Here is a 15899-nt window from a genome sequence, read left to right on the forward strand (position 1 = left end):
TTTGATTGTTTTTCTTCCTTTTGTTCCCTGTAAATTTTGGAGATTAAACCCTTATCAGAGATAACATTGGCAAATATGTACTCTCATGCAGTGCACTTTCTTGTTGTTTTGCTGATGGTTTATTTTTCTGTGAAGAAGCTTTTTATTTTGCTGTAGTCCCATTTGTTTATTTTATCTTTAGTTTCCATTGTCCTAAGAGCTGTATCAGTAAAGATATTGCTATAACATATGTCTGATATTTTGCTGTCTATGGTTTCTTTTAAAATTTTTTATGGTTTCCCAGTCTTATGTTTAAGTCCTTTATCCATTTTGAGTTTATTCTTGTGTATGGTGTAAGTTGATGGTCTAGTTTCATTTCTTCCATGTATCTGTCCAATTTCCCAACACCATTTATTGAAGAGACTATCTTGACTCTTGCCTCCTTTGTCAAATATTAATTGAGCATAATGTCTTGGGTCAACTTCTGGGTTCTCTGTTCTGTTCCATTAGTCTATATGCTTGTCCATGTGCCAGTACCAGGCAGTTTTGAGAACAGTGGTTTTGTAATATAGCTTGATATCTGATATAGTGATCCCTCCAACTTTGTTTTTCTTTCTCAGGATTGCTATGGCTATTTGGGGTGAGATTTTTTTTTAATGCCCAATAGCTATTGATTCTGCCTAAGGTCTTTTCACAGTACTTTATAGGAAGGACTGTGTGCCTTCATAATGTGGAAATCTCTTCTCACCTTGAATTATAATATAAGCAGGAAGAGCTTCTTTCCATCCAAGACCCCTCCGATGGTTTAGCTTATAATAAAATGTTATTCCAGCATGCGAGAACTCTCAATAGAACCCTCTTACAGAGCCTGTCATGTACCACATACTCGGGAAGTAGCTGTTGTGGCATGACCTTAGAGAATCATAGGCTCACAGAAAGGCTAGGGCTGCTCTGTGTGGTTGGCTAACTAACAAACACTTGCTGATTTAAGGGAGACAGTACATATGCTGGTTAAAAACACAGCTTCTAGGCTCAGATAAACTTGGGTTCAAATTTCAGCTCTTCCAACTACTAGCTGTGTGACCTTGGACAATGTCCTTAACATTTCTGTGCCTCATCTGTCAATAACTATGAACATAGGTAATTATTATACCACTCTCATTAGTTTTTTGAACTAAAGGAAATGAGGTTCAAAATATCTAATGTATATTAAATGCTCAAATAAGGGTTAACTAGAATTAAAGCTCTTTGAGAGAGGAGTCACAACACACAAAGGCAAATGAAATCTATTGAGGGCAGAACATTCTATCTAATAAAAGAGTAATATACAAATTAACCTTCACTCCACACACAAGATGGCTGCCCCTATGTGGTCAAAGATGGTTGCTCCCATGTGGACACAACATGGCCATCACAAGATGACCAGCAGAGGAGGGCAGTTGGGAGGGACCAGGCCTGCAAGGGAGGGCTGTTGTGGGTGATCAGTACAGCAGGAGAGGGCAGTTGGGGGTTACCAGGCCGGCAGAGGAGGGAAGTTCCGGGCAACCGAATCTGCAGGGAAGGGCAGTTGAGGGAGACCCAGGCCTGCAGGGGAGAGTAGGTGGGGGGGACCAGGCCTGCAGGGGAGGGCAGTTAGGGGTGACCAGGCTTACAGGGGAGGGCAGTTAGGGACAAACAGTTTGGCAGGGAGTAGTTAGGCATTAATCAGGCTGGCAGAGGAGTGGTTAGGGGGTGATCAGGCTGGCAGGCAGAAGCAGTTAGGGGCAATCAGGAAGGCAGGCAAGCGAGCAGTTGGGAGCCAGCAGTCCTGGATTGTGAGTGGGATACCTACCTGGATCGGGCCTAAACAGGCAATCAGACATCCTTTGAGGGGCCCCATATTGGAGAGGGTACAGGCTGGGCTGAGGGATACACACCCTTGTGCATGAATTTCATGCACTGGGCCTCTAGTGTCCAAAGAAGCAAGAACTTTATAGCCAACTAGAGGCCTGGTGCACTGATTCACATACCAATGGGGTTCCTTGGCCTGGCCTGTGGGGATTTGGCCGAAACTGATTCTCCAACATCCCCCGATGGGTCCTGGATTGCTAAAGGGCACAGTCCAGGCCAAGGGAGCCTCCCCCCTGCTGAACCATCAGTGCCAGGGAGGGCCCACAGTAGAGTTACAGGGCATGTCTGGCCTCTCTGGCTCAGTCCCCTGGTGGTCAGTGCACTTCATAGTGACTGGTCAAACAGTTGAATGGTTGGACACTTAGCATATTAGTATTTTATTATATAGAATGAAGCCAGACTAGAAAACTAGGCTAATTCTATAGAAGAAAACTTACAAAAATGAGAAAATAAACTGTCATCAAGTGTTGGGACAAGCTCTGGAGACTGTTTAGGAAGCTACCTTGAGTGGGCCAAGGCCAGAGCAGATACATGGTGTGTGGGGAGGGAAATTGATCAAGCTAATTTAGATTTCCCTGAAGCATTTGTAAGCCACTGGAATCCTTCAAATATCAAGAATATATAAGCAGGTAACATCCTCAACATAGAGACAAGGTAAAAGAAACCTGAGGACAGTGAATGAAAAATGAGTTTATATATTCACAATTGGCCATTTTTAGTGCCCTCTATAAAAAACTCAGGACTTTCCTAAAGTTATATTTCAATCTTAAGAAGCCTTAAAAGTAATCAGCAGGACTATATATGCCAACATGGACAGCAACCAAGATATACGTGGAAGTGGATTACACAACATTGTTTTTAGCATGTTCGAATTAATACTACCTGAAAAAGCATATATGTGTATACGTGCATATATATGACTGTACATACATTTATATGCCTAAGAAGTGAGAAAAGGGGCTTAAAGGGGCTCTTCTTTGTTTTTAAAACCTTTTGTACTGTTTGTATTTTTACCATGAATATATATCATCTTCGTAATTTAAAAAGAACACCAGAAAAGAATAATCCTAAAAACTCAGAATATTGCACAGTTCTTTGTACAAAGTAGGACTCAGTAAATGCTATAATGAATGGGGGAAAGTTACTTACTTGCCCATCAGTTGCTACATGAGAAGATAGGAAGGAATATAAAGAAGTGAAAGAAAAAGAAGGGGAGAATACAGAAATCACAGAAGCTACCTGGAGTAATTTTCACTTCCTCAAAAAAGAAAAAAAAATAGAAGGGAAGCTGTCAAAGAGCTGATAAGCATCTTCCCCACTCCAATGTTAGGATTTATATGATGGAATATAGTCTGTGGCCTTTTAGCCAATATTCCAATGGGCTTTGCAAATATGAGAGCTTGTAAACAGAAGGATCTTTAAGGAGCTGATCAAAGCTCTGTTGTTGGAAGGGGAAGAGCAGAGGTTAATGTTCTCCTTTTGGTGATAAAATATGTTTTGCTATGAGAATGCATCTCAGTGAGAAGCCCAGGGATTTAATGGAAAGTGCAGTAAAACATACCATATTAGTAATAATATATGCCATTTTAAGAACACTGCTTTCCCAAATATGACAGTTTGTTATGAAATGCCTTTCCATGAAGAACAGAAGAAATTAAAGTTGTAAAACCCTAGTAGGTAATCTATTCTCTCCTAGAAAGTCTAAAGCAGAATGTATTTCATCATATAAATCCTAACATTTTTAATGATGTATAAGGAGGATTTATGCTAATAAATCCTAAATGAAAAACACAGACACAAAGCAACAATACTGAATGCAAAGGAGAGACACCTTTCCTACATTCCAAAGTGATTATGAGTTGCCAGCATGTTTTTTTAATTTATATATTTTTAAAAAATTACAACTTCATTGAAAGCTTAATAAATGAAGTTATCAAGTCAAGTTAAAAAAAATGAACACAAATGCCATTTTCATTGATCATTTTAGAATGTTCGTGGGAGATAACCAAATTCCTGAACAAATATGGGAGATCTGGTCCAGTAGCAATCCATGTGTACTTTTATTTTTACAAGGAAAACACTCTTGGCCAAGGTAATAGGGTAATTGAACCGAATGCAGTGACTTTCTTGCTATTACAGCCAACTTGCCCTTCAATGAAATCCATTCATACTGATCATCTTAATTTTGTGATTTAACAAATGAGGACCCTTATAAATATGTTATCTATTTTATTTCATTCTAGTGTTCAGATTCTTCTATTTTCTTCCATTTTTATCTATCTGTGAAAAAATAGGATGCTTTATAACCCTGTGATAACTAGTCACTAAATGGCCCATAGGAAAGCACAATGGGAATCCAGGCTTCTTTTTATCAAAGAAACTTTCTATTTCCTTCTACCTTTTTCTCTTTCTTAGTAATTATCTAGAAATCTGAATGCTAGGTCTGGATGTGCAACCAACTTGTTATAAGTGGCTCTTCCTCTCCTGGGCTCATTCTCCCAATCTGTATAAAGAAGAGCTAGATCAAATGAGTGCTAACTTTCAATGACATTGACTCTATTAAGTCTGTGTTACAAGACACAGAGAAGTCTTTCTTGACCCTATTATTAGCCTCACAGAGATGAAGACTCTCTCTAGTTGGATGCCCACACCCTGGTGGAGCATGCTTAGCCTTCAGTGCTCTCCTCAGGGTAGTAAAACTGCTCTTAAATTGAGGGCCTTCCACTCAGACTCTGGCTTGACTTCTCAGGGATCTAAGTTAATAGGGGTTATGCCAACCAACTTCTGTGGCACAATAGATACTAATTTGGTTGATATAGTAGAGATTCTATTAATACTTTGTGGCCTACTGAGAACTCCAGTAAAAGAACTCTTAATGAGGCGAGGCCATTTCTTTTGAAGCACCATAGTCAGTCTAGGCTCTGTGAGTTTACCCCTCAATCCCAAACCTTTCCTCAATGGATTAACAGGAAAATCAGTAATGGTGAAACTTAAGTGGTCAAGGAAGACAATGGCTACCTGGTATCTGTAGATGGCTATATTAACAAGCAGCTTTCAAACACAGGAGAATACATAGATGGAGCCTTGTCTGGACACCTGGATGAATTTTTTTTTATTTAATAAATCCTTATTGTCCAGGTTATTTCAATTGTTCCTCTTTTTCCCCCCATAGTTCCACTCCACAAGGTTCCTACCCCATCCTCTGCCATTACCTCCCCCCCCCTCACTGTCTTCATCCATAGGTGTATGCTTTTTGTCCAGTTTCTTCCCGCACACCATGCTTTGGAATCCCCCAGTCCCCTCAGTCCCTCAGCCACCCAGGGCTGGCCCAAGGCACAGGCAAGCCTTGGATGGTGGCTGCCCAACCACCCAGGGCTGCCTGAGGCTCAGGTAACCAGGCCAGCCAAGGCTTGTGCTGCCGGCAGTGGCAGCAGCAGAAGTGTGATGGGGGCATCACCTTCCCCTGATTGCCTGGCTGCCTCCTGCCCCTGAGGGCTCCTGGACTATGAGAGGGGGAAAGCCAGGCTGAAGGACCCCCCCTCCAAAGCATGAATTTTTATGCATTGGGCTTCTAGTATATATATAGAAAAGGCTAAGCAACCTTCAGACCATTCGACTGGTAGCTATGACGTGCAATGACCACCAGGGGGCACACACTCAAAGCAGAAGCTGCAGAACTGTGGTGACTTGGCAGTGGCAGTTCTTGGTGACAGCCACAGAATCAAAGAGAAGGGAGCCCGATTCCGGGGTGTGTCACCCGAGAACTGCCCTCCTGGAATCCAGGACCCCTCAGTGGATATTGGAGAGCCAGTTTTGGACCAATCCCTCTAGGTTAGTCAGAGGGATCCACCTGCTGGAGGAACCCCACTCACTCCACAGATGAACTTTGAGCCATGTTGCTGTCCTAGGTGCGGCTGGCCTGGGAGGGACCGCAGGAGGTTGGATCTAGGGTGTGTCCAGCCCATCTTGCCCAGTCTTGCCCTGCCAGCCACCTTCTAATTAATTTCCTTTCAATGTGCACAAATCCATGCACTAGTCATATATAACAAATTAACTTACCTTCCAAACCCTAACTTACTTTGTAATTTGAAAAATAAAGACCTATAATATGTACCCCACCACAAAATGTGCTATATATAGTAACTTTCAGAAGCATTGTTAATCTCAAAATGCCAATATTTCCCTGTTGCTATAGTTATGGCATCTGGTTAAATCAGAGTTCAGCAGCAGTAAGCAATGCTAATATTGATCCCAGCCAATTTTGTGCTTCTAATACAGGATGAGGAAAATGGGAACAAAACAGTCACTTTCTCCCCACTCCATCCCAGGAGCAAAGTCCCTTAGCTAGTCTGGATTAGACAACATATTGACAACCCAACTAGCTCCAAAAAACTGAAATCGTGAGTACCAAAGTATTGACTTAATGGTACAAGCAGCTCCGGGTTTATAACTGGGAGTTACGTGTTCAGGAAGTGCTATTATGCCAAAGTTGCAATCTGCTCAACCAGAGAATTTTGATGCTTAATATAGTTGAAAACTTAAGTATCAATTCCTTTTACAAACATACCATTTGAGGATTAGTGGATAGCAAAAAAAATGAAGGCTTTCAAATGGATTCATCACTTTGGGCTTCATAGGTTTCCATGTTAAAATTTTCATTTGAACTCCTATTATTTGAGGGCTTATTTCATATGTATTTCAAAAGACATTGTCTTAGGTTTCTCAGGTTTATATACTGGCCCATTAATGGGCCTCTCTGCATAGCGCTCTATCTCCTTTACTCTTAAGAGTGATTTGGTCTCCAAATGTTATTCTGAATATTTATGAGCCATAATAAATATACATAACAGAGTATTTCTAAAGTTGTGACAATAAAATCAATACTGTATAAATTATGGCATGGACTTGTAAGGGCAGGCTACCCTGTAGGATTGGAACACAGACCTAGGCCTATTATTTTTAAAAAGGACATTTAGCAGATTTTCTGTACCACTTTTTCTCAAATGTTAATTTTCTCTTGAAACTTGGTATGTTTTATGGGTAAAACATAGAAAATTCAATCTATATGTGAGTTTAAATGGGCTTTTCAAAAAAATTATTTATACACAGCTACTGAGCTTGTTCCATTGATGTTTAAACAAATTGATAATTGATACTTCCTTGTAAAGAAGTCTTAATAGCCTTTCTGACAGGTGTGAGATGATATTTCATTGAAGTTTTTATTTGCATTTGCTTAATAATTAGTGATGCTGAGCACCATTTATTGTGCCTGTTGGCCATTTGTATGTCTTTTTTGGAAAAATGTCTATTCAGATCCTCTTACACATGTCAGAATGGCTGTTATAAAAAAAAAAAAAAGTAACAAGTATTGGTGACTATTTGGTGCAGCCATTATAGAAAAATATATGAAGGTTCCTCAATAAATTAAAAATTGAGCTACTATATAATCTACCCTGTTTCTCTGAAAATAAGACAGTGTCTTATATTAATTTTTTTCTCCCAAAGTTGTGCTAGGTCTTATTTTCAGGGGATGTCTTATTTTTGGGGAAACATGGGGTAGTGATTCCACTACTGGTATCTATCTGAAGAAAACTAAAACACTAATTTGAAAAGATATATTCACCCCTATGTTCACTGAAGCATTATTTATAATAGCCAAGATATGGAAACAACATAAGTGTCTACTAATGGATGAATAGATAAAGAAGATATTATATAATGAAATGCTATTCAGACACACAAAAAGAAGGAAATCCTGCCATTTGAAAAACATGGATAGACTTTGATGGTGTTATGCTAAGTGAAATAAATCAGTCAGAGAAAGGCAAATACCACATGATTTCACTTATATGTGGAATCTAAAGAACAAAATAAAACAAACCAACCAACAAACAAAAAAATAAGATAAAGCTCAGACTCACAGATACACAGAACAGATTAGTGGTTGCCAGAAGGAAGGGTAGTTGGGAGGGGGACAAAATGGAAGAGGAATAAGAAGTACAATCTTCCAGTTATAAAATGAATAAGTCATAGGAATGTATTTCACAACACGAGGAATATAGTCAATAATATTGTATTAACATTGTAAGATGACAGATAATAACTAGACTTATTGTGGTGACCATTTCACAATGTACACAAATGTTGAAACACAATGTTGTACACTTGAAACTAATAAAATATTGTATGTCAATTATCCTATACTAGAGGCCTGGTGCATGAAATTCATTCACCCTCTCCAATCTGGGACCCTTCAAGGGATGTCCAACCGTTCACTGGGGTCGGGCAGAAACAGGCAGTTGGACATCCCTCTCACAATCCAGGACTGCTGACTCCCATCTGCTCACCTGCCTGCCTTCCTGATTGCCCCTAACTGCTTCTGCCTATCAGCCTGATCACCCCCTAACCACACCCCTGCCAGCCTGATTGATACCTAAGTGCTCCCCTGCCAGCCTGTTTGCCCCTAACTGCTGTCCACTGCAGGCCTGGTTCCCCCCAACTGCCCTCCCTTATGGGCCTGGTCCCCGCCATCTGCCCTTCTCTGCATTCCCGTTCACCCCCAACTTCCCTCCTCTGCCAGCCTGGTCTCTCCCAATGGCCCACCCCTCCTGGCCATCTTGTGGTGGCCATCTTCTATACACATGGGGGCAGGATCTTTGACCACATGGGGGCAGCCATCTTGTGTGTTAGAGTGATGATCAATCTGCATATTACTCTTTTATTATATAGGATAGAGGCCTGGTGCACGGGTGGGGGCCAGCTGGTTTGCCCTGAAGGATGTCCCGTATCAGGGTGGGGGTTCCCTTGGGGCGTGGGTCGGCCTGGGTCAGGGGCCTGTGGTAGTTTGCAGGCCAGCCACACCCCTTGGCGACCCAAGCGGAGGCCCTGGTATCTGGGGTTTATTTAGCTTCTATAATTGAAATTTTGTAGCCTGGAGTGAAGGCCTGAACTGGCCAGGGTGTGTGGAAAGCTTGGCTTCCTCCATCGCCAGGGGCAACCTAGCCTCCTGCTCTTCCGGTTCAGTGGCTGCCGCCATTTCTGTTAGAATTTATTTACCTTCTATAATTGAAACTTTGTACCCTTGAGTGGAGGCCTGGGCCCACCCGGGTGTGTGGAAAGTTTGGCTTCCTCCATTGCCAGGGAAACCCAAGCCTCCCTCCTGCTCTCTGTGGCAGCAGCCATCTTGGTTGCAGTAAATTTGCATAGTCACTCTGATTGACTGGTGGGTGTGGCTTGTGGGTGTAGTGCAGTGATGGTTAATTTGCATATTACTCTTTTATTAGATAGGATGACTTTGATCTGGTGATACAGGTCAGTCCTCATGTTTCGGAAAGTTCTTCACAGAGACAGAACCAAGCTTTAGTCATCTTCATACAAGGCCAATTGCTCATCTCAGTTACTATAGTTCTCACTTGTAAGCTCTCAGCTTGAGAGGGTTTTAGATTCATGGGAGGTCTGTGACTATGGTCTTTTAAAGAACTATGTAAATATAGTCAAAATCAGTTTGGCTCAGTGGATAGAGTGTCAGCCTGTGGACTGAAAGAGCCCAGGTTCGATTCTGGTCAAAGGCATGTACCTTGGTTGTAGGCACATCCCCAGTAGGGGGTGTGCAAGAGGCAGCTATTCAATGATTCTCTCTCATTGATGTTTCTAACTCTCTGTCCCTCTCTCTGTAAAAAAATCAATAAAAATATATTTTTTAAAAAGACCTATATAAATATAATCTCAGAGATTGGCTTTCTTTATTTTTTCCCCCAAAATGTGTGTGCCATGTCTGCAGCACACCAGAATCTTAGCAACAGCTCCTCATTTCCAAAACTTGACAACTCTTATAAACTGCTCACATGTCAGGAGAAATTCTGCCATTTTGAATTTCTATTTATACTGCTGTAGCAATATTATCATCACACATATGCATTATTGGCCAATATGTCCATTCTTATTTCTAAATGTCTTATCAACATTACTATGTGATTAAAACACTCAGAGTATAACTTCCTTGCAATGATAATTGGTGATGCTGAGCACCTTTTCATGTGACTTATCCTATTGGTGTTCACATCAACTCTAACTCAAAATGGCATTAACTACTTTGGGGTGAATATAGCAAGGATGCTTTGAAGAGCAATTCAAGAACCTTAAAAACTCTTTTATATAATTCCATACCATTTGAAATACATTTCAGAGTGAGGTATAATTTGTTGATAGTAATTAGAGAGAAGGTGGTAAAAGAATATTCTTTATTAGCTGACTCTTGATTGTATCTCAAGTTAAGGAAACACATGGTATAGGAGAAAAGTACTGAACTGGAATCAGAAGACCTAGCTTATTCTTTGCTCTGACACTTAGTAGGTGTTAGATATTGGGCCTGTACCTTGACTCTTTGATCCTCAGTCTTTCCATCTGTAAAATGATGAACCTGAATCAGCTTTTAAAAGTCCTTTTTCATACCAGAGTCTGTGGTTTTGTAACATTTTCATTCTTCAAATCATCTCTAGTTTTCTGATATCCATGTTAATGATATCAGTACCAGCTCTAACTGATTTAAGACTTAAGCTTCTGAAATTGTATTACTAGACTGACCTTCATTACCTCATTCTCAAATACTTCCATATGATCCTTTTCCAAGTTGCTTTTAATTTGAGGTTCCTTTCATATGTTTTATTGATCTTATCTGGACCAATAAAAAGTCACAAGAGAAGAAACTGACATATTTTACTCCATAGGAAGCCTTTTTGTGAGTGGGAAACAATGTCATTTGATGAACAGCTGAGGAACATTAACATTTACTCTACATAATAGAAGACATACCAGTATATGAAAGTTGCTTTTAAATATGTGAAGAGCTTTCACATTGGTAAAAGATTTAAATTTGCCTGTTTGGCCCTAAAGAGTTTAATCTAGCATCAAGTAGTAGATGATATTAATGGATGGATTTGGGTGCAAACTAAAGAACTTTTCTGATAGAGCAACTTGACAATGAAGTAAGCTGCCTTGAGATATAATGTGCACTCTGTCAATGAGGTATTCAAAGAAAAGGCTAGACTACCACAAGCAGGGATGCAAACGAAGATACTAAGCCTAAGCTAGCTGATATTTTAAGGCTCCTTCAAACTCTGAAATTCTACAGACTCATTTCTACTCTCACTCCCTCTCTTCCACCCTCTCATTTCCTCTATTTGACCTCTAAACCCACCCCAAATAGTCATGTTAGACAGGTCACCTAAATTTACCCCTAGCCGAAACTGGTTTTGCTCAGTGGATAGAGCGTCAGCCTACGGACTGAAAGGTCCCAGGTTCAATTCCAGTCAAGGGCATGCACCTTGGTTGCAGGCATTTTTCCAGTGGGGGGTGTGCAAGAAGCAGCTGATTGGTGATTCTCTCTCATCGATGTTTCTAACTCTCTATCCCTCTCTCTTCCTCTCTGTAAAAAAATCAATAAAATATATTTAAAAATATAAAAATAAATAAATTTACCCCTATTCTCTATCCCCCACTGACTGTGTTCTAGTTCCAGCTTCCATTCTTTCTCACTTGGGACTAACAAAACAGCTGATAACTGGTAGTACAGCTTCTAGCCTCTCTCCCTCTATCAAATTTCCACATTGCTGCCAGAATAAACTAAAATAAAAAACTTATAACATTGCTTCCATTTTTAAAACTTTCCAGTGCCCTCATATAAATTTATAGGGAGGAAAGTCCAAATTTCTTAGCATAAAATGCAAGTCTTGCAAAGGCTGTCTTTAGCCTATCTTTCCAACCACACACTCCAAACCTTAGTCAAAATGGACTGCCCACCAGTGTCAGAATATCCCAAGGCACTTTTACAGTTTCACACTCTTCTTTTTTCCTCTGTTTCTCTATTGTGCACTTGAAAACTCCATTCAGCTTTCAAAATCTAGCCAATGTTCTGTAGGTTTGTTTGTATCACCTCCACAGATAGAATGAGTTTCACCTTTACCTGTGTGATGCTATCATTTTTTAAGTACCTTAGCACATCTTATTCTATGATGATGCATTTGGTGAACTGTTTATGTGGCCATGTTTGGAAGCAAAAAATGCAACCATGCCCTTAAATGAATTCCCAAGCTTTTGGATTTAATCTTTAATGTGGCGTTGCTGAATTTGTAAACTATTTAGCTTCTTTAATAATACTTCCTTATGCCTGAGTCTCAACTCAATTCTTAGATGCTTAGAGTAGAAAGGTTTTATTATTATAATTTTTTCTTAGAATTTTAAAACATTAGTTGCTACAGCATCCTGAGGAGAAAGATGTTGTTGTGAAGAAAAATGCAAATGGCTTGCTTATGGAATACAGTGAGTCAGTAGCAGATGAACAGGAGTAATTTAGTTTTGCAGGGTTAGACACTATAGAATGGAAATTGATTCTAAAAATGCTTTTATCTTTCTAAATGATCAATTCTACTTCTTTCTGTTCCAGATTAGGGTTTTATCAGGTCATGGCAACAGGCTGAGAGCAGGTGAGAAGTAAAGAATGATGAAGCCAAAAGAGAGTAGTAGAGAAGGCTGGTTCTGGAGAAATGAACAGAAAGCAAAGGGTTACAAACATTAGTGGGCAAATGGGAAGCCCTGAGACCATCTAAATATCTACATTTATTCTTATGTGTGCACAGTCTCACTCTGGAAGGAACCATAAAAAGGTGGCTATAGCAGTTGACTCTGGAGGAGGGAACTAGGGACCATTGGACCATCTAGGAGAGGGGGGCTTACATTTCACTGAATATACTTATTTTATTTGTATTTTATCATATATGTCTTATTTTACCAAAAAAGCATATAAAATGAAGATAAGTCAGCAACTGTGGATAATGAAAATGTTTAAGGAATGCACAAGATACTCAAGGTCCAAAAACCAACAAGGCTGTCCTGACCTAAGCAAACAAGGCAGGCCCAAAAGTAAGGCAATGCCCCTTGACCCTGATTCTGAAGGTAGCACTTTGCAAATTGCAAGTATCTATATTTATTCCCTTCCTACTATTCTGTGCAGTAATTCCAAGCAAGCCTGATATAGATAACTATAAGTATAATTGAAAATACTTGGCTGACAATGGCATACTACTCTTGTGGTAAAAAAAAAAAAAAAAAAAGGAATTCTTACCATTTGCAACATGGAACTGGATGGAACTGGAGAGCATTATGCTAAGTGAAATAAGCCAAGCAGAGAAAGGTAAATATCACATGACCTCACCCATTTATGGACTATAATGAACAACATAAACTGGTGAACAAAAGCATCCATAGACAGAGAAGCATTGATCAGACAGTCAAACCTCAGAGGCAAGTAGGGGAGGGTGTTAAGGACAGGAGATCAACCAAAGGACTTGTAAGCATACATATAAACCTAACCAATGGATACAGATACCGGGGGGGGGGGGGCATTAGTGGAGGGGTAGGAGGGCAATGGAGCAATAAGGACACATATGTAATACCTTAACCAATATAGAAAAAAAATTTAAAAATAAATAAACAATGTTGTGAAAAAACAATACTTGGCTGGACTGAAGATAAGACAGAGAGCAAATAAGGTTTTCTAGCAATATGATGGTTAGTTTTCTGTGTCAAAAGACTGAGCCATGAAATGACCAGATATTGGATTAAACATTATTTCTGGGTGTGCCTTGTGAGGGTGTTTCTGGAAGAGATTAGCATTTGAATTGGTAGATTGAGTAAAGCTGATAGCCCTCTCCATATGGGTGGGCCTCATCCAATCTATTGAGGGCCTGAATAGAACAAAAAGGCAGAAGAAGGTTGAATTTGATTTCTGTATGACTGATGGAGCTGGGAGGTCAATCTTCTGCCTTTGGCACTCCTAGTTCTCAGGCCTTCAGACTCAGGCTGGAATCTACACCATTGTTTTTCTGGTTCTCAGGTTTTCAAATTATATCACAAGCATTACCCAGTATCCAGCTTGCAAATGGCAGATCCTGGAATTTCTCTTATTAGTTATATTTCTCTGTAGAACTCTGACTAATATAGACTGTTTTGATAATTGGGTCCCTTAGTGTACATTAAGCATATATTCTTGCAAAAGTTCTGATACAACTTTCTAAAAATCTATTTTAACAATGGTCATTTAAATGATGATGGCCACTTATGCCCTATATGATAACTCAACTGCATCTTAGTGATAGATAAAATATATACCATGTGACCAGAGTCCAGAGCTCCGGTAATGCTGTAGTCAAGACCCGCTCTATAAGTAAATCACCATCTAGGAAAACACCCTAATGTAAATAACATACCGAAGGGAAAGGCATCAATAATACTTTGAATACAAAGTCAATACACTGTCATGGAACATGAGCAGGAACTACCATTTTTTTAGCAATTACATTGCAGGCACCACACTTAAAATAACTCTTATCAGGGTAATGATTATTATCCCCAATTTTATAGATGAGAAAATTAGACTCAGAGGGATAAAACTAGAAAGTAGAAGAGTCTCTTCAAAACCAATTATGTCTAAGCCCAAAGACTATTCCCTTTTTGTTATAAGGACCTGGGACCTAGGAATCATATTATGTGCAGAGAAAGCCAATACTTAAAGGAAAGCCTACCACACAGGATCAATATACCTGTCATCTAAGTACACCAGAAGGTGGCAGAGGACAAGGCATGTCTGTCCAGGCAGGACTAGGTCACATGGTCCCAGTTAAGGGCTGCTACAAATTATTTCAAAGATAGGACTTGAGCAGCAGGGAACGGAAATTCATCAATCAACAGGGTCATGATAGCTGAAGTCAAAGGTGAACACTGAAGAAGACCAAACCTTGATATAAGAGGTACCACCCTGCATCTTCAGACATTAGACTGATTAAGGGTTGAGCAGAGGCTAGCATAATCTGTCTGGAAGGAAAGGGGTTGGACTGGGCCAAGATGCTGGACCTTCTCCCTTTGTTGCTTAAAGAAAGGGATCATGGTCCAGCCTGGTAAAATCTTTAGAGGGAGGGCTCTAGCAATAAAAGAAATAATATTCTGCCGAAACTGGTTTGGCTCAGTGGTAGAGCGTTGGTCTGCGGACTGAAGGGTCCCAGGTTCGATTCCGGTCAAGGGCATGTACATTGGTTGCGGGCACATCCCCAGTAGGGGGTGTGCAAGAGGCAGCTGGTCGATGTTTCTCTCTCTTCAACGTTTCTAGCTCTCTATCTCTCTCCCTTCCTCTCTGTAAAAAATCAATAAAATATTTTTTAAAAAAGAAATAATATTCTGCTGACTTAACTTTATCCACATGTTCAACTAATCTACCATCAACATTTACTCATGCACTTAATACACATTATTGAGGTGCTATTATATGCCAGGAACCATGGCAACAACAGGAACAAAATGGCACAATCATTATCACTACTTGACTGAGAATTTGTGGGGGAAGGACACTAAATTCATTTATAATGATTCTTGCCTGCACCTGGTCAATGCATTTGTGTAAGGAGTGACCATATCGGTCTGAATCGCCCCAGTATCTGTAGCTCCCTCAGAGATAGGTTGGTATATAGCTGACATTGCCATTCTGGACATGTCCTGTTGTATCAACAATACATTTATTGGGGAGGGGCATTTGGAAAGTCAAGTAAATCAAGGATTACAATAAAATATGATAAGTATAGTAATATGGTGATAAAGTAGGGGTGAAGGTGGTTAAGGGAGTCCAGAGGAAGGCATCTAAATTTAATTGGGGTGAGGGTGGTCAAGAAAGCTTTTCCAGGAAAAAGGAGTTCCTTACACTTAATTCAAAAAACAAGTACAAGTTTGCAAAATAAAGAAGAGGGGGAACTATCCCGGTAGATGGGAACAGTGTCAATATGCTGACTGAACAAGCCTAATAATTAGTAATCAGTTAGTAAACTCTCCGTTAAGTCAAACAATTCTATTTTAACCAATTAGAATAATGGAGACATCTGTGTGTGGACATAAGGCTGTATAGTGTGCCCTGTGAATATGTGTGAGCCAGCAGAGTTTGTTGTTTTCTGGTGTGTAATGGAATGCTGAGCAAGAGGTGAGGGTATCAT

Source organism: Pipistrellus hanaki (assembly GCF_964339955.1).
Source record: "Pipistrellus hanaki genome assembly, chromosome: X".
Taxonomy (NCBI): domain Eukaryota; kingdom Metazoa; phylum Chordata; class Mammalia; order Chiroptera; family Vespertilionidae; genus Pipistrellus; species Pipistrellus hanaki.